This window comes from Gossypium hirsutum, chromosome A13 (genome assembly GCF_007990345.1).
Source record: "Gossypium hirsutum isolate 1008001.06 chromosome A13, Gossypium_hirsutum_v2.1, whole genome shotgun sequence".
NCBI lineage: Eukaryota > Viridiplantae > Streptophyta > Magnoliopsida > Malvales > Malvaceae > Gossypium > Gossypium hirsutum.
The window spans coordinates 10,323,927-10,342,835 of NC_053436.1; the positions used below are offsets into that span (position 1 = coordinate 10,323,927).

Sequence of the window (18,909 nt, forward strand, 5' to 3'; positions counted from 1 at the left end):
GTGATTTTAACAATAATGGGTTATGGGTTAATATTGAGGGTAAATCAATTAATGGTTTGTTAGACTCAAATGGGTTCACTAATGGTTAATTACGAAGGTAAGCTTTTATAGAGTGAGTGGGTTAAACCTAAGTGCCTTTATCATCTTGACATATCAAATCAAATGGTGTGGTCTTGACATGCATAATCAAACAAGTTCTAGAATAACAAATCAAAACTAACGCACTCATAATGAAAGTGAGCATGAAAGGAATAAAATATGCTCTAAAGGCTCAAGATCTCACAAAAATTATGGCTTTTTGATGTTCAAACTTGTGAATTTCAACTCAAGATAATGCCCAAGCTTAGGGAAACAACCTAAAAGTTTTTAATTCTTCAAAAATCAACTTATCATGCTTGATTCCCTAATGTCCTAAAGTTTAAACAATCAATGCATAAATACCTATGTTTTAATTCAAGACATATCAATAAAAATCATAAATTAATCAAAATTCATTCTAATAGTGATATGAGTGATTCACGTGAGAATAAGACAAAATTCAGGGATTTCTAATGATGATATGAAAGACCCCCACACTTAAGATGTACATTGCCCTCAAGGTACATTGCCCTCAATGTACAAAGAAAGATATATTGAAAAAGATAGATTTATAATCATAAGATAGGGAGAGAAGTGAAACTTCCTGAATGATGAATGGACTCTTTGAATTGGAGTTATGGAGAATAATCGACCAAGGCAATGATGAGAGTGGAGGAGGATACTCTGGCGGTGGTAGAGGTTTATTAGTCCATAAGTCCTGCACCGTTGGGGTTTTTAATTCCTGTTTGATGATGAGCTTTGGAGCTCTTTATGACTGTGATAAAATCAGGAACTCTTTATGAAATATAATGAAGCATTTTTACTTGTAATGAAATAGCCGAAAATAAAAATTGTAAAAACTCAAGATAAAATAGTATTATCAGGAAATAAAAAGTAATTTCAAAATATAAAGATAAAGCTAAAATAGATAATAGTTGTTTATAGAGAAATTGGGGCACACGAGCGTGCCCCACGATCGTATGCCTTCATTTCAACCCGTGCGTTTCATGATTTTCAAAATTGGGCGTATTGGTGTACACGGCCATGTTGCACGGCCGTGTCAATCTTCGATCGCTTCTCCCATGCCCGTTTTATTATGATAGTGTCGTCCACGGGGCTAGGCACGAGCTTGTCGAACGCCAGTGCTAAATTGACAGGTTTGCCCACGATTTCAAAACACGGGGTGTGTCGCACCCCTGTGTTATTTTGGCAGTTTCGCTCACGGCCATGTCACACAGTCGTGGCAACTTATCGCATCCCGTGTTGCGGAAAAATTTTTACCCTGTTTTCACACGAACGCAGAGCATGGCCGTGTTTCATCCCGTGGTATGTGCATGGCCTACGGCACGCCCATGTACCTGGCCGTGAGGTTTTGAAAATCCTGTGTTCAGTGACTCAGTTAGTGAATTTAATGTTAAAGACTAAAATTTAAAGAAGTTAGCACCGTTAGTGCTCGGGGTGGCTCTCGAGAAGTGCTTGTTTATAGTCTAAGCTCGACTTTACGTTGTGGGTGTATTTAGGTAACTTCATGGATCCATAGCTCCTCTTTATCGTCTTTGAAATTCTCATCGTTATACATTTTGAGACGATGTCCATTTACCTTAAAAGTGGCTTGTAATGGATGACTTACCTCTGCTGTACCATATGAAAATACAGTTTGAACTACAAAAGGACCTGACCATCATGATTTAATCTTTCCAGGAAACAATTTGAGCCTCGAGTTATATAACAGGACAAGATCTCTAACTTTAAATTGCCTTCGTTGCTTCAAACAGGCGTCGTGGCGGCGCTTCGTCGCTTCCTTATATAGGCGTGAATTTTCATATGATTGGCTCACTACTCATCTAATTCGTTCAACTGCATCAACCTGTTTTCACCTACAAGTTTGGGGTCAAGGTTTAGAAATTTTATAGCCTAGAATTCCTTGTGTTCCAACTCCCATAGTAGGTGACAACTTTTCCCATAAACAAGTCTGTAAGGTAATGTTCCTGTGGGAGTCTTAAAAGCAGTTTTATAAGCCCATAAAACATCATCTACTTTCGTCGCCCAATCCTTCATGTTTAATTCTACTATCTTTTCAAGGATACGTTTAAGCTCTCGGTTTGTTCCTTCGACTTAGCCACTAGTTTGAGGGTGATAAGGGGTAGCTGTTCTGTGATGAACTCCGTACTTTTGAGGGTCTTGTCAAATTGGGCGTTACAAAAATGAGTACCCCTATCACTGATAATTGCTCTAGGTGTACCAAATCGAAAGAAAAGTTTCTTAAGGAATCGTACTACTACTCTAGCATCATTAGTAGGTAAAGCTTGGGCTTCTACCCATTTGGACATATAATCAACAGCTACTAAAATGTATTTGTTCCCGAATGAACTAGGGAATGGACCCATGAAGTCGATACCCCAAACGTCAAATATTTCACTTGAGAGCATATATGTCTGAGGCATTTCATCACGTTTGGATATATTACCTGTCCTTTGACATTTGTCGCAAGAAGTAACATACCTGTTGGCGTCTTTGAATAAAGTGGGCCAATAAAAACCTGATTCAAGGACTTTATGTGAGGTCTTTTTTCCACCGTAATGTCTTCCAGCCGATCTTGAGTGGCAATGTTCCAAGATTTTCAATGCTTCTGTCCTTGTAAGGCATCTCCTAATGATTTGATCTGCACATTTATGGAAAAGAAAAGGGTCTTCCCAGAAGTAGTTTTTCACATCAGTAAGGAATCGCTTATTTTGTTGATGTGTCAACCCTTTTGGGATAATGGTAGCAGCTAAAAAATTTGCAATATCTACAAACCAAGGTACCTCAGAATCAGATATAGTAAAAAATTGTTCTTCAGGGAATGAATCATTTATTTCAAATTGTTCTTTAGGGAATGAATCATTTATTTCAATGTCATCTGGTTCTTTGGTACTTAAGTTTTCAAGCCTAAAGAGATAGTCAGCTGCAAGATTTTCAGCTCATTTCTTATCATTAATCTCCAAGTCAAATTCCTACAATAATAAGATCCATCGAATGAGTCGAGGTTTTGCATCAGTTTTAGTCAAAAGGTGGCCAAGAACGAAATGGTTAGTATAAACGACAAATTTAAACAATATTAAATATGGCCTAAATTTATCGAATGCAAAAACCATAGCTAGCAGATCTTTCTCCGTGGTGGTGTAGTTTTCTTGTGCGGTTGTCAAAGTTCTACTAACATAATAGATAGGTTGAAAATGTTTATCTCTTCGCTGTCCCAAAACTGCCCCTACTGTAAAATCACTCGCATCGCACATTAGTTCAAAAGGTGAATTCCAATTAGGTGCAATTATAATTGGAGCTTTAGTCAGTTTATCCTTTAAAGTATTAAATGCTCCTAAACACTCCTGATCGAAATTAAAAGGCATGATCAATAGAGTCGATAAAATAACATGAGTCATCCTGTTCTTTAGAAAATCTCATGACATCATAAATTTTAAAAATAATTTCTTTGTCACCTACTCTAAGTACCAATTTACCATCACCCACATCAATTACAGCTCTAGCAGTGGCTAAAAATGGTCGACCTAAAATTAAAGGCACCTCAACATCTTCATCCATGTCAAGCACAACGAAATCAACAGGGAATATAAATTTATCTACTTTTACAAGTACGTCCTTTATAATTCCCCTAGGATATTTAACAGATCTATCAGCTAATTGAGTACTCATCCTAGTGGGTTTGGGTTCCCCAAGACCAAGTTGTTTAAATGTTTTATATGGCATCAAATTAATGCTGGCGCCTAAATCAGCTAGTGTTTTATCAACATTCAAACTACCAATTAAACAGGGAATAGTAAAACTTCCTAAGTCTTTCAGTTTGGTTGGCAGTTTGTTTTAGAGTATGGCTGAGCACTTTTCATTAAGCTCCACTGTAGATAAGTCTTCAAACTTCCTTTTGTTTGTTAGAAGCTCCTTTAAGAATTTTGCATATGTAGGCATCTGCGATATAGCTTAATAAAAGGTAAGTTAATATCCAGTTGTTTAAAAAGTTTAAGAAATTTACCGAATTATACATCCATGCGGTCTTTCTTCAACTTTGCTGGGTATGACATTGGTGGTTTATATTCTTTTTGCATTAAGTTGTCATTATTTTCGGGTTCGACCTCCTTTCTGTCAGCTTCTTGTGGTAGCTTCTTTTTCTCTAACATTTTCCTACTCCTTAGTGTAACTACTTTCACATGCTCTTTTGGGTTGGGTTCAGTGTTACTTGGTAGGCTACCTTGTGGTCGTTTGGAAATCAACTTGGAGAGCTGTCCAATCTGAGTTTCGAGCCCCTGGATTGATGCTTGTTGATTTTTGAGTGCCGTCTCGGTATTCTAAAAATGAGTTTCTGACACCATGATAAATTTGGATAGCATCTCCTCAAGGTTCAGCTTTTTCTCCTACTGGGTGGAGGGGGTGTGGTCTTTGATTTCCTTGGCCTCCTCATGAAAAATTTGGGTGGTTCCTCCAACCTGTATTGCAAGTATTGCTATAAGGATTGTTTTGAGATCGAGGATTATTACCCATGTAATTTAATTGCTAGTTCTCCATGTTATGGCCATAAGGTGGGTATTCTAAACTGCTTGATCCACCTCCATTTGCTTCGCACTGCATTACTAGGTGAACCTGTGAAGAACTAAGAAAACCATCAATTTTCTTATTCAAGAGTTTTACCTGATTAGAGAGCATGGTGACCGAATCAACGTTATAAACGTCGGCTGCTTTCGTTGGCTTTGTCCTCATGACTTGCCACTGATAGTTATTTAGTGACATTTCCTCTATAAATTCATAGGTATCTTCAGGTGTCTTATTATTGATGGTTCCGTCAGCAGCTGCGTCAACCATTTGCCGAGACAAAAGGTTTCGGCCATTGTGAAATGTTTAGACCTGTAGCCAGAGTGGTAACCCATGGTGAGGGCATCTTCGCAAAAGGTCCTTGTATCTCTTCAATGCATCATAGAGTGCTTCTAAATCCATTTGCACAAAAGAAGAGATATCATTACGTAATTTAGCCGTTTTAGCCGGTGGAAAATATTTTAATAAAAACTTTTCGGTCATTTGTTCCCAAGTAGTGATTGACCCTCGTGGTAACGAATTCAACCACTGTTTAGCTTTTTTTTCTCAACAAAAAGGGAAACAACCGAAGGTGAATGGTGTCATCAGAAATGCCATTTATTTTAAAAGTGTCACAAAATTCTAAGAAATTTGCCAAGTGAGTGTTAGGATCTTCTTCCTGCAAACCATCAAACTGAACAAATTTTTGTATCATTTGAATGGTGTTAGGTTTTAGTTCAAAAGTATTTGCAGCTACAGCAGGTCTAACTATGCTCGATTCAGTTCCTGTTAAAGAAGGTTTAGCATAATCATACATAGTGCACGGAGCAGGATTCTGATTAACAGCAATCGTAGGAGGTAGCGGATTTTCTTGGTTTTCAATCATCTCCTCAGTTGTGGTTGAAGTATCTTCCTCTTGCTCTTCTGTGTATTGTAAGCTTCGCCTTATTTCTCTTCGGTTTATGCGAACTATGCGATCGAGCTCACTATCAAACAGTAATGGTCCCGACAGGTTTCTTCTGGTCATAAACTAGAAAAACCTGTCAGAAGAAAATAAATGAAGAATTAGAAAATAAAATAAAAATTTAAATTGCAATAAAAGTAAAATGGCTAAAGTAATAAAAATCGAGTGTTCCTAATATCCTAGTTCCCCGGCAATGGCACCAAAAACTTGATAGTGATATTTGTGACAGGTTTTAAAGATTTATGAAAGAATTGTTCTTGAGACTAACTTATTATCGAATAGTAGTATAGTTCAGCAAGACCGGATTGTCGAACCCAAAGGAACTACGAGTACTAGTATTTACTTCCTTTTTATTATCTAGCCTAAAAATTAAGAGGTTTGGTTATCTAAACTAATTATTAACTAAGAATGCACAGAAATAAAATTTGGGAAAATACTTTTGGGAAAATTCGATTGATTAAGACAATACCTAAGGAAAAATCCACCTAGACTTCACTTGTTATTTGACTCTGAATCAGACGATTTATTCATTTGACTTGATCTGTAGAAATCCCTAAGTTATATTATTATATCTCTCGAGACTAATAACGTCTAACCCTAGGTTGAATAATTGAAATCTCTTTCTAATTAACACCCTAGAATTGCATTAACTCAATCTATGGATTCCCTTATTAGGTTTCACCCTAATCTGGCAAAATCTTAACAGCCTATCTCTAGGCGTGCGATCAACTCCACTTAATTATGACAAATTTACTCTTAGATAGGGTCTATTCCTCCTATGAATAAGAGCTTAACTTGAATCAATATCCTGGAATATCAAAACAAGAATTAAGAACACATAATTAAGAACAAGTCAAATATTTATCATACAATTAAGATAATAATAACAAGAATCGCCTTAGGTTTCATTCCTCTTAGCTATTTAGGGGGTTTAGTTCATACTTATGAAAGAAAACATCTCAAAAGCATAAAGATAACAAAACATAAGAAAACCCAAAACTACGAAAGGAACTTGAAGGGAGATCTTCAGTCTTGATGATGAATCCAGCTCCTGAGATGGATCAATCGGGTTCCCTTGAGTAATTCCTTGCTTCCTACTCTGTGTTCCCCTTTTAAGTGCCTCTTCAGGTGTTTAAATAGGTTTTAAAATTCCTAAGATCCCACAAAATTGGCCTTTTTCAAATAGGATTATACTTGGGCTCGGTAGGGACACGCCCGTGTGCAATTACTCTAAGGCTATTGAACAGGCACGGGTGTGTAGTATACCTGTGTAAGTCGTGCTTCAATCCTCCCAAAGGGACACACCCGTGTGACACGCACGTGTGAGAAAGTCCAGGCCGTTTTGATTTCCCACGTCGGCCCATTTTCTCCGTTTTCAGCCCGTTTCTCGCTCTTTTTGCTCTCCTATGCTCACCTAAGTATAAAACATGAAATTAAAGGATTAGGAGCATCGAATTCACTAATTCTAAGGAGAAACCATCCATAGATGTGCTAAGCATGGGATAAAAATATGTATAAATTACGGTTTATCATCACACGCCCGTGTGGACAAGCCATGTGGCTTTCACATGCCCATGTGGATGGGACACACCCGTGTCCTTAACCCGTGTAACTCTCTGTTTATGACGTCAGCATTAATTATAAGTCACATGGCCAAGTCAGACGCCCGTGTGCTAGGTCGTGTGGTGAATTTAATTTTCGCATTTAGAGAGCAAACTTCATACGGCCTGGGCACACGCCCATATCCTGAGGCCGTATTTCCACACGGCTGAGACACACGGTCGTGTCTCTGCCCGTGTGTCTACCCGTATAGACAACTTTAAGGCTATTTTCCAAGCCCTTTTGTCACCCTCAGTAACACATGCACACTCTCATATGCCAATGGTGATTATCATGGCATAAATGGGTCACTTAAACATCCATAGTTTAACTCATGCATGACAATTACATGCAAAAGTATACATATTTAGGACTCCACAACTTACTAGGATCATTCAAAACATTTCTTTACTTTAAACCATGCTATAACCTAACCAAGTGACATCAATCATCCATCAAGCATAGATTCCATACTTTATCATTCATTGTCAACAACCAACTCATCACACACCTCAAGGGCATCAACACATCTCATGTATGCATCAATATCTAGGATTACAACTTAATAATCAATACGAGCCATACTTTATGGCCATATACAAAATGAATTAGTAAACCAATATGGGCCACCACTTTGGCCAACCAATATGACACGTATAAAAAAATAATAAATCCCCTATACATGCCATGCTTAAATGTATTAAACCAAATATACCCCAAAAGATTTGTTGATAGTATGACTTGAGCTCCGACATCCACGATCCCCGAGCTAGCTTGGCGATGCTAAGAAAAAGGGAAAAGAGAGAGGGGGTAAGCATAAGGCTTAGTAAGTTGTATGTAAATAATAAACAACATAGATCATGCAATTTCATGAGTTAAACATGCTACTAATTACCACCACATTATCAATTTACACACAATGGACATAATAAGAATTGACAATAAATGTCATTGAACTTCACAACTTATCTTACTCTTTCTTACTCATTCTAAATTTTCCATCATGAATCAAATTTCATACTCATGAGGTTTACGTACATACCTGCACTACTCATGGTTTATTCGTATTTCTCCATCTCTTAACCTTGATCTTGAATTGTCGGTTGAACCACTTGGAATATGGAAGGACGTTTAGGATTGTCATATACCAAATAGGGTGTCAAAGCCATGTCCCAGAGATGGTCTTACATGGAACGACACATTGATGCCATATCCTAAATATGGTTTTATACGAAGTCTCGAATCGGTGCCAACTCCATGTCCCGGACATGGTCTTATACGGGACCTCATATCGATGCCATACCCTAGACATGGTCTTATACGAAATCACTTATCGATGCTGAAGCCATATCCCTGATATGGTCTTACACGGGATCTCGTATCGATGCTGATGCCATACCCCAAACATGGTCTTACACGGGATCTCATTAATCATGGTGTCATGACATCCAAATCCTAAGTATTCCTTAGGGTCACCCAGGATTTGCGAGATACAAAGCTATCATTAAATTGTTATTGAATCATCTCAAGTCAAATTCCATAAGGGCATATACACACATTTCATATAACATCAAGCATTAAATACACGATAATAAAATTGTTGAATTACTTACACACAACTTACCTTGGTCCCAAAATATTGCTAACTTTACGTTTTAATCCAAAACATTGTTTTTCCCTCGGTTTAGGTCCGAACTCTGTTTTTCTTGATCTATAATACCAAATTAAACTTTTTTAATAACCAAATTGTTCAAATCGACCCTTAATTCATACTTTAGTAAAATTACCTTTTTATCCCTAACTTTTTACTTATTTATAATTTAGTCCCTAGGTTCATAAAATGAAATGCATGTGTTTTCTTTGTTATCCAAGCCTAGTCAAATTTTCCTTGTACTCATAAAAACCCATATTACTCATTAAAAATAGATTTTTATCACTCAATTTACACCTTTTTCAATTTAGTCCTTTTTAGGTGTTTTCATGCAAAATCACTTAGTAAAAGATGTTAAACACACATCAAGCTCATATATTCCTTCATTAAACATCAAAGAACATGCATGTAACACATGGGTAAATTTTTAAACATAAACCCTATGTAACGACCCAAAATTCGTGGGCACCGGGAAAGTGTGTTATCGAGCCTCTGTCTTAGTAAACCGAGTTAGTAAATAATTATTAGAAGTAATTATGAGTCTAATAGTGTGTTTAATTAGATTTTTATTTGGTTAATTTAGTTTAATTTAGGAAAAAGGATCAAATTGAATAAAGAGTGAAAGTCTAATTATATATTAAAAGAAAGTAAAAAGGGCTAAAATGGCAATTAAGCCATTTAGCATAGTTGAGGTGGCATAAAGGGAATAAAATCTAAGATTTTATTTGTTTTAATTATATAATTAATGATATTTAAATATAATTTATATTATATGAATTTATGATAATTAAATTATAATGATATTATATTATTAAATAAATCAAAATATGCCAATTGTATGAATATGATAAAATACATGTGTAATATATGTATTTGTACATTTGTAATATAATTGTATATATTTTCTTAAATTTTAAGTGAAAGATATTTATTAATTAAATTATTATATTATAAGATTTTTTTATTTGATAAAATAGTTAGATTAAGACAAATGTAAGGTTATGATATGGTACAAATGTATTAATTATACTTTATAATTATTAATTATATTTTATAATTATTAATTAACCTAAATATAAAATAAAGTAAATGAAATAAAAAGAAAAGAAAACATAAAACAAAATAAAACAAAGCTAAAAGTAACAGAGGCCATTTCGAAACAGAGCAGGAAAGAAAAAGGAAAGAAAGAAGAAAGGGAAAATTAAGGTTTTAAAGCTTGAAGTTTAATTGCTAATATTGAGCCTGAGGCATCGGCCCAAAAAGGAAAAGAAAATATCGTCGAGGATTAAATCCGAAGAGAATTCTGGTTTATACCACTATAATTCAAACTTTATCATTATTATGTGTTTAATTTACTAATTATGTGTGGTAAGTATTTTAAGGTAAGTGTTTAGTAAAATGATAAATTTATAATTGGGTACTGAAATTGAGACTGATACTGAACTGAATTGTGGAATACTGAATATTGTTTTGAGTACTGAATTGAATTGTAAAGTTACTGAATATTGTTATGCGTACTGCATTGAACTGTGAAATTACTGAAGTAATGAATTACTGCAATACTGTGAAACTGATTGAAATAAGGAATTATATTTGATACTTAACTGAGATGGAAATTGTACTGAAAAGTGAATTAAATACCCTATTAACTAGTCGGGTTAGTTGGATATAGTTGGCATGCCATAGGATATGGAAGAGTACGGGTTTTTTCTGGCTTACTGATCAGGCACTTATGTGCCGACTACTTACTGTTACTGCTACCAATCCGACACTTTGTGTGTTGAATACTGTTACTGTTACTGTTACTGTTACTGTTACAGATTCAGCACTTTGTATGTTGAATACTGTTACTGTTACTGTTACTGTTACTACTACCGTTATGATTACTGTTTACGTACTGTGTACCGTTAAGGCACAATGTGCCGTACTGGTGTGTTGGTTGGAATCCGTGTATCCGCTGAGTCCGAGTCAAGTTAATAGGGACAAGTTAAATAAATTTACTGATAAAACTAAATTTGAATGATATGGCATATGTGAAATGTGAGAATTGAAATAAATAAATAAGAATGGTGTATATATATAATCAAATGATAACATAAAAAGATTGAATTGTTCATTAAGTGATGATAATTGTAATGTAAAAGTATGTGTGTGATTTAATGTATTTAATTATAACTTGAATTATAGTGATACCACTGAGTATATGCATATTCAGCGTATAGTTGTTTCCGTGCGCAGGTTGTAGAAGTCAAGTACTAAACCAGCATCCAAAGCCAGACCAGACTTCAACAAACTTTTGGTGATGCATATTTTCTTTTGGTAATGTGGCATGTATATAGGATGTGTATAAAAGGTTATTATGTTTTGAATATAAATGGTTAAAATGTTAGTATTACAAGTCTAAGAATTATAATGAAAGAAGTTTATCCATTTCAATTTAATTAGTACATTGATATATTTAAATTTACATTATATTGATTGAGTTTGATTAGAAGGTATTTAGAATAGAAAATGAGTATGTGAAATGAGTTGGTTGAATTGGTTATGTTTGAAATAGATACGGTTTTAATTGCAGGGGGTTCTATGTAAAAATAAGCAGAAATGCTGTCGAAATTTATAATAAAAAAATTTGGAGTACTTGAACGAGTCCCTTTTCACTTTTAATACATGTTTTAGACTTCGAGAGTCCATTATATGGACTTAGTTATTAAATTATACTACCAATATTCTGCCACATTCGGGGCTACACTAGACACACCCCTAAAGATCTCCGCTCCGTTAGCCCGGAGTCGTTCAGAAATCGATCCTCGAATTTCATTGCCCGAACTTGCCCCGGCAACCCTTTCCAGAACTCGAAGCATTGCCTGCGACAGGGCGTCATCCCCGGCACCATGATCATGAGATTCCACTTTCGTTGCCGAAGGTACCGGTACTTCTGCCGTTGGCATATGTCCTGAAGACGAAGATCCCGCTCGAGCTCTTCCTCGGCCTCGTCCACGGCCTCTACCTCGAGCTGCTCGCGTACTCATATCGTATAATCTGATTACAAATTTTATGCATTAATTTTAGCATTCCAGTGATTATTACAGATGTTTTATGATTCAAATAGTAATTTAGAGATGATTTTCGTAGAATCGACTTCTAACTACAGTTTCAGTCTTTTAGCAAGCTTTTCTAGGGTTTCAGTAGCATCCTATCTAGAGTATTCTAGTAAAGTTTCAGTACAGACAGATAATTCAGAATATATTCAGAAAAATTCAGAATACTTACAGGTTTGGGCAGGAGATTCGGAATGCCACCTTCAGAAGTCCAGATTTAAAAATCGTTTTTTTTTTAAATCTTCGTTTTTGTAAACCCATTCCACAGCAGAGTTGTTGCAACTTGGCTCTGATACCACTAAATGTAACACCCCAAACCCGGCCTAGACATTATGACCGGATCCGATGCGCCACATCGATGCGTTCAAAACGTTCCGTTTTACTTAGTTTGGAAAACTTAGTTGGGGTTGTAAAAGATACTTTTTAAAGCAGGTTAAGGTGAATAGAAGCTGTGCACCAGGTAAGAAACCAGGAAGAAGAGGAGGTGAGTCCGTCGGACTGCTTAAGTACCAAGCTCCCTTCGGATCCAATCCTAGACATGCACACCACCATTGCCACACCTTAACGACTCATATAATTTTGAGAAAACCGTCTGGTTGTGTCTATCTTAAGAAAAGGATTAAGTTTGAAAACGTTTGCTTAGCGGAAGTCTTACTTGTAATCGTGTTATTTTGAAATCCCTTGATGTTTTTGAAAACGCGTCCTAAAGCTAATCCATTTTCCTTAGTTATCATAGTTTTTTTTCATCATAATAAAATAAAATAATAAAAGTAATTAAAAACATAAAAATAATTAAAAGGCCTTATTACACTTAAAACCCAAAACCATAGATGAAATTAAAAGGACGTCCAGTTCACCAGAAAGAAACCAGGTTTGTAGAAACATGTGGCCAGTCCAAATCGCTCACAGCTCCAAGCCCACTATGGTTGAGGATTACCTGCGAGGATAAAAATAAGGGGTGAGTTTTGGAAAACTCAGTGTGTAATTCAACCCAACCATAGCCTAAATCAGTTCAAACCACAGAGACAGAATAAGTTGGCCTCAGCCCAGAACAGATATCAGAATAAAGCCCGTAGGCCCAGAACAGACCAGAATAGATATATCATGCTTATGCAGAAACCCAACCATATCCAACCACATACACCCCCGTACCATCCTTTCACCATGTGGGGAGACTACTCGACCCACCCAACTGCTACACGTCACAGAAATATGCAGCATGGCTGCCAGATACAGAAAATGTGACAGAGTCACCAGATACAGATATTTTGTGGCAGTGCCACCAGAATAGATATACGTGGCAGGGCCACCAGAACAGATAATTTGTGGCATAGCCACCAGGACGCTTCCTCCATAATATAACCCATGTCCCCATGCAACAGATATACATTCATGGCATACATCATACAAATTTAATTCATCATGCTTTTCAAACAAAGTTAACCCTAGGGGTATAGAGGTCATTTTGCATACATAGGGGTATAATGGTAATTTTGCATACATAGGGGTATAATGGTAATTTTGTATACATAGGGGTACTCTAGTACATCTAACTATTTCTAAGGTTTTTATGCATATCGTAGCCATTACGTTTAGCCAGAAACACTTACCGAGTGTTCTTACCGAATTGGGCCCGTTGGCCCATTAACCAAGTTTTGGTGCATTAAGCCCAAAATATATCAAAACGCACGAAATCGCGCGTACTACAGTTTTATCACTTTCGATTACCAGTAATAATTACCCATACGTCTTACGAGCATTCGCACACTCGCAAGTGCCCAAAATACCGGCTTTTCGGCATTTCGGCATTTCGGCTTTTGCCAATCTAGCCTATGAGAGGGTGTCAGTTGCACACCTGTTTTCGGGATTTCCTCGTCGAGATCTACCCCTGAACTGCCTACAATTGAATCACTTACTATTACTCCAAACATCAAAAATACAATTGAGTATCTAGTCCCTTACCACATTCGGCCAAACATGCCAAAAACCCTTATTGCTCTTACCTTACTGCCGAAAGATGGTTAACTCCAAAGATCCGATCGTTCCACCTGTCCAAGCCCTTGATCAACCGCCTCTAAATCACGCTATTACCAAAACAAAATAGTTATTACGACCCCTCAAGGTTACAAGTCCAAATCGAAAACCTCCCTAACTTTTAGGGATTTCGGCTTTTCCTAAAATATGTAAGAAGACTAAGTTTTGGCGAAGACTTACCACCGATTCCTTAGTGACTGATTCCAATGAGTTTCCCACTCGATCCCAATGTAGATCTAAGCCCTCAAATGATAACAAAATTTGATATTTCAGTGACTTTAGTATTCGGCCAAGTCCCTTTTAATGTGGGGTTTTTTGGCTTTTTTTGCAACTTGTGTTTAGAAAGGTAAAACGAGAGGGTTTTGCTATGGTCTTGTCGTCAAAACTTGAGGTTTTAGAGGGCTGGTGAATCGGCCACAAATGATGAAGAGAAGAGATGTGGTTTTGGTTATAAGAAATCGGCACAAAAAGAATCAAGCTTTCGGGATTTCGGCTTTTTATGGCCAAAGGCTATGAAGGTTTTGAAATGGTTGAAGGAAAAAATGGAGATGAACAAGATGGTAGGAAGGTTCGGCAATGGAGGAAAGAAGAAGGAAGATAGATGGAGAGAAAAAGAAAAGAAAAGAAAGGAAAAGAAGGAAGAATGGTCATAAAAGAAAAAAAACGGCACAACACTTCCAAATGCCGAATTTATACCTAGCTTTTGACCTAGCCGAAATTTTCCCCCTAAAGAAACCCTTGGCCGGCCAACTTTTGCTCCTCAAGAGTCCACTATTCGGCCAACACCATCCTCCTTGATCAGCTCCTAAATCCTCTCCCTTATCCCCTCCTTACTCAATCTCCTGAGCAATTCAAACTCCTCCTGACAGACTTTTACTTCAGTTCCATTACTTACCTTTTCTGTTCATAAAAATTAATCCCTTGATTTGTTGTTATTGTGGCTTGAACCTGGGTCCTCCCTAGCTTCCACACGCCACTTACAGCCTTCCCTGTGGCGTCATATGCCACTTCACCACTTGCTTCCTTGTGATCTATTTTTCACAAATAATTCCTAAAAAGCCCAATTTATCAGAACCCCTTTCCCCTACAGATTTAAAATTAATTAAAACTACCGGGTTTTATCCTAAGCTTGGGCCTTCTAGAGGCCCACCAACATAATTAATCCTACACATAACAAACAAAACACAGAATTTTAAATTTTACAACCTTTACAGAATTCCCAAAAATTTAGGGCGTTACATTTTCCAAGAATCTGCATGAGTGGCTTATGTTTAATTTGTTAAATAGTAAAAAATTCACCTTCGGGGAGATTGATTGGCCAACTCTCTTTGGGCTTGTCATGTGGCTTATTTGGAAGAACAAGAATTTTCTTATTTTTTAAGAAGTCCCATGGAGTGTAGAAGAAATCATCAAAGACTTGTACAGTTAGGCAAAACTGTATGCGTCTCTTCCCAAGGTTAACTCTAATATGAGACAAAAGATGAGGGTAGAGCTTAATTGGACAGATAAATGGATGAGACTCAGAACTGATGGTTCGGTTAAATTAAAATCAGGTTATGCTGCTGCAGGGGGATATTGAGAGACAATCATGGGGAGTGGATCATTGGCTTTTGCTGACAATTGGGAAAATGCACAATACTTGATACTGAATTATGGGGTATTTTGGATGGTCTGTTGCTGGTGCAAGAAAAGTAAAGTAAGGAAGTGTTAATACAAACATATAGTGTTAGAATCGACCCGATTAAGCAACGAACAAGAAAAATAGCAGAATAAATTGAAAAATTGAACACACAAATTTAACGTGGAAAAACCCCTCCAAAGAGAATAAAAAACCACGGGCAAAGATAATTTTACTATAATGGCAAAAGAACGAAGAGTATAAAATATGGAGATAAAGACTAAACCCCGAAAACCCGAAAACAAAGAACCCTCAAAACGTAAATACAAAATTCTCTAAATGTGTTATGAGTTCTAATCTCTAATGGGTGTATTTTTCTAAAATTGTAAAAGAGCCTATTTATAGGCTAAATTCATAGGTCAAATAATAATAAAATAATCTAAACTAATCAGTGTTTGATTGAAACAAGTAAACAGAGTTTAACTGAAAGATTATTTTTTAATTTTGACTGAAAATAGGAGTTATATTTAATAAATCTCTACCTTGTCTCATATTTCCACAATGCCATCTTTGCCAAAGCCAGCCACGAGCCTATCTTGAACTATGCAAAGAATTAACTGAGTCGAATTTGTGCTTAGAAACCGGAAGACTTCTAGCCTTCGACTTGTACACTGTCAAATCAAAATTAACTCGGGTCTGATTTTCACGAACACAGTACCCTAACTTTTCAAAACCTACATCCAAAAGAGAACCTTTCTTCAACGAAACGGTCATACTTTTTTCCCTCCTATGACCAAGTTGCCTCCGCTCCAAATGAGTTGACTTCAACTCCGTAACAGACGAAAGATGTCCGATTTCACCTGTCACTGTAGAACCTTCCAGAATATAAAGACTCCTGGTTCTTTTACCTTTTAACAAAACGCGAGCTCCACGAGATACTTTAATGCCGCTTGACTCGATGTTAATTCTGTATCCTTTCAAGTCTAAAATACTCAAGGAGACGAGATTCTTTCGTAAATCAGGTACATACCTGACATCTGAGAGTGTCCTAATCGTCCTATCGTGTATCTTAATTTTAACAGTACCAATACCAATTACCTTACTAGATGAATTGTTTCCCATGCGCACAACTCCACCTTCAACCAAACTGTACGTGGAGAACCATTCTCTATTGGGACACATGTGGAAAGAACATTCTGAATCTAGGATACACTCAGACATGAGCTTGGAGTTATCGCTTGTTGACACTAATAAGAAATCATCACCATTTTCATCGGCCAAATTAGCACCAGCTACATCTTTCTCGTTACTCTCAGCAACTCTTTTATTTTGTAGTTTATAACAATCTGCTTTGACGTGACCTAAATTTTTGCAATAGCGACATCTTTTGTCTCGTTTCTTTGATGCTACCAAAACGGAAGCTTGCCTATCTGTCTTGCTATCCAAATGAAGGTCATTGTCGAGTTTGTCTCTACTCAACAAATGACCCTTCACATCTTCAAACGAGAGTTTGTCTCTGCCATAAATCAGGGTCTCCCTGAAAGACTTGTATGAAGGAGGTAAAGAGCATAATAATAGCATAGCTTAATCTTCATCTTAAATATGAACATCAACGTTCTTTAAATAATTTAAAAGAGTAATGAATTGACTAATGTGATCTCTAAGAAGCTCACCTTCGTTCATGCGAAACATAAATGGACGTTGTTTCAACACTAAACGGTTAGCCAGAGACTTAGTCGCATAAAGAGTTTCTAACCTTTTCCACAAGGCAGATGAGGTCTTTTCCATCAATACCTCCTGTAATACCGTATTCGTAAGGCATAACTGGATTGCAGACAAAGCCTTTTCATCAAGCTCTTCCCATTTTGTTTTATTTAGATTCTCAGGCTTTTTCCTGGTAACAACCTTTTTCAAACCGGATTGAACTAGAATTGCCATCATTCGAACTTGCCACATATTGAAATTTGTCTCACTATCGAACTTCTCAATTTCAAACCTTGTTGTTGACATCTCTGAATGAGCTGATCTATGAAAATTGAACTAGCTCTGATACCACTTGTTAAGATCGACCTGATTAAGCAATGAACAAGAAAAATAGTGGAATAAATTGAGAAATTGAACACACAAATTTAACGTGGAAAAACCCCTCTAAAGAGGATAAAAAACATGAGCAAAGATAATTTTACTATAATGGCAAAAGAACGAAGAGTATAAAAGATGGACATAAGTACTAAACCCCGAAAACCAGAAAACAAAGAACCCTCAAAACATAAACACAAAATTCTCTAAATGTGTTATGAGTTCTAATCTCTAATTGGTGTATTTTTTTAATATTGTAAAATAGCCTATTTATAGGCTAAATTTATAGGTCAAATAATAATAAAATAATCTCAAAACTAATCAGTGTTTGATTGAAACAAGTAAATAGAGTTTAACTGAAAGATTATTTTTCAAATTTGACTGAAAATAAGAGTCATATTTAACATATAGTTTGAAAGCTATTGAAGTTATCCAAGTTTCAATATCAACGACCTCTATATCAACGATAATCAGACACATACACCACCTCTTGAAGAATGTCGGAAGCTGGGCATTGGAATACTTCCCTAGTGAAGAAAACGTAGAAGCAAATCGAATGACTAAAATAGCTTTTAATAGAGAGAGGAATTGCAATTGTTTACAAATAATCCATTTATTTTAGATTAATTAGTTGTGTCTTTTCTTCTTTTTCAAAATAAAATAATAATAAAAATAAACAAACAAATGTATGTGATTGTCGAAGCTCAATCCATTTTACTCATTTTTCTAATTAAGAAAGGTCGCTTTTCCTATTCTATCAAAGAGAAAAATCGCTTTTCCTATTATAATTCTACATAGACCGCTATGACATGTTGAAATGTCGTGTCAAGTTAGTTTATTTTAGGTAAAATTTTATTCCTAGGCCTTGTAGTATGTATAAATTGTAAATTTAATCTTTATATTTTTTGAATTAGTTTAACTTTACTTTTTTGTATTTTTCGAATTTAGAATAGCAATTAATTCCATTCGGTTAAGTTCTGCTATTAGTTCTATACTATACATAAAGTTGTAAAGTAATTCATATTCTTCAATTTGATCAATTTTAATCTCTATACTTTACAAATTTTAAAATTTCAATTTTAACACGAAACAACAATCATTAGATTCATTAATTAGGTTTTGTTAATAATTTGGAAATAACATGTTATAATATATTGTGAAAAAAATATCAAATTAAAGTGTAGGACTTAAATCCTTAGCTTTTACATATTAGAGGGACTAAGAGCAAATT

At 35.9% G+C, this 18,909-nt stretch overlaps 1 non-coding gene across 1 annotated transcript; it reads left to right on the forward strand.

The window, feature by feature from the left end:
- The first annotated feature begins 4,984 nt into the window (after positions 1-4,984).
- LOC121212827 (small nucleolar RNA R71) lies at positions 4,985-5,091 on the forward strand. Its single transcript, XR_005908201.1, has one exon. It is a non-coding gene; the product is annotated as a small nucleolar RNA R71 (small nucleolar RNA).
- Positions 5,092-18,909: the final 13,818 nt, after the last annotated feature.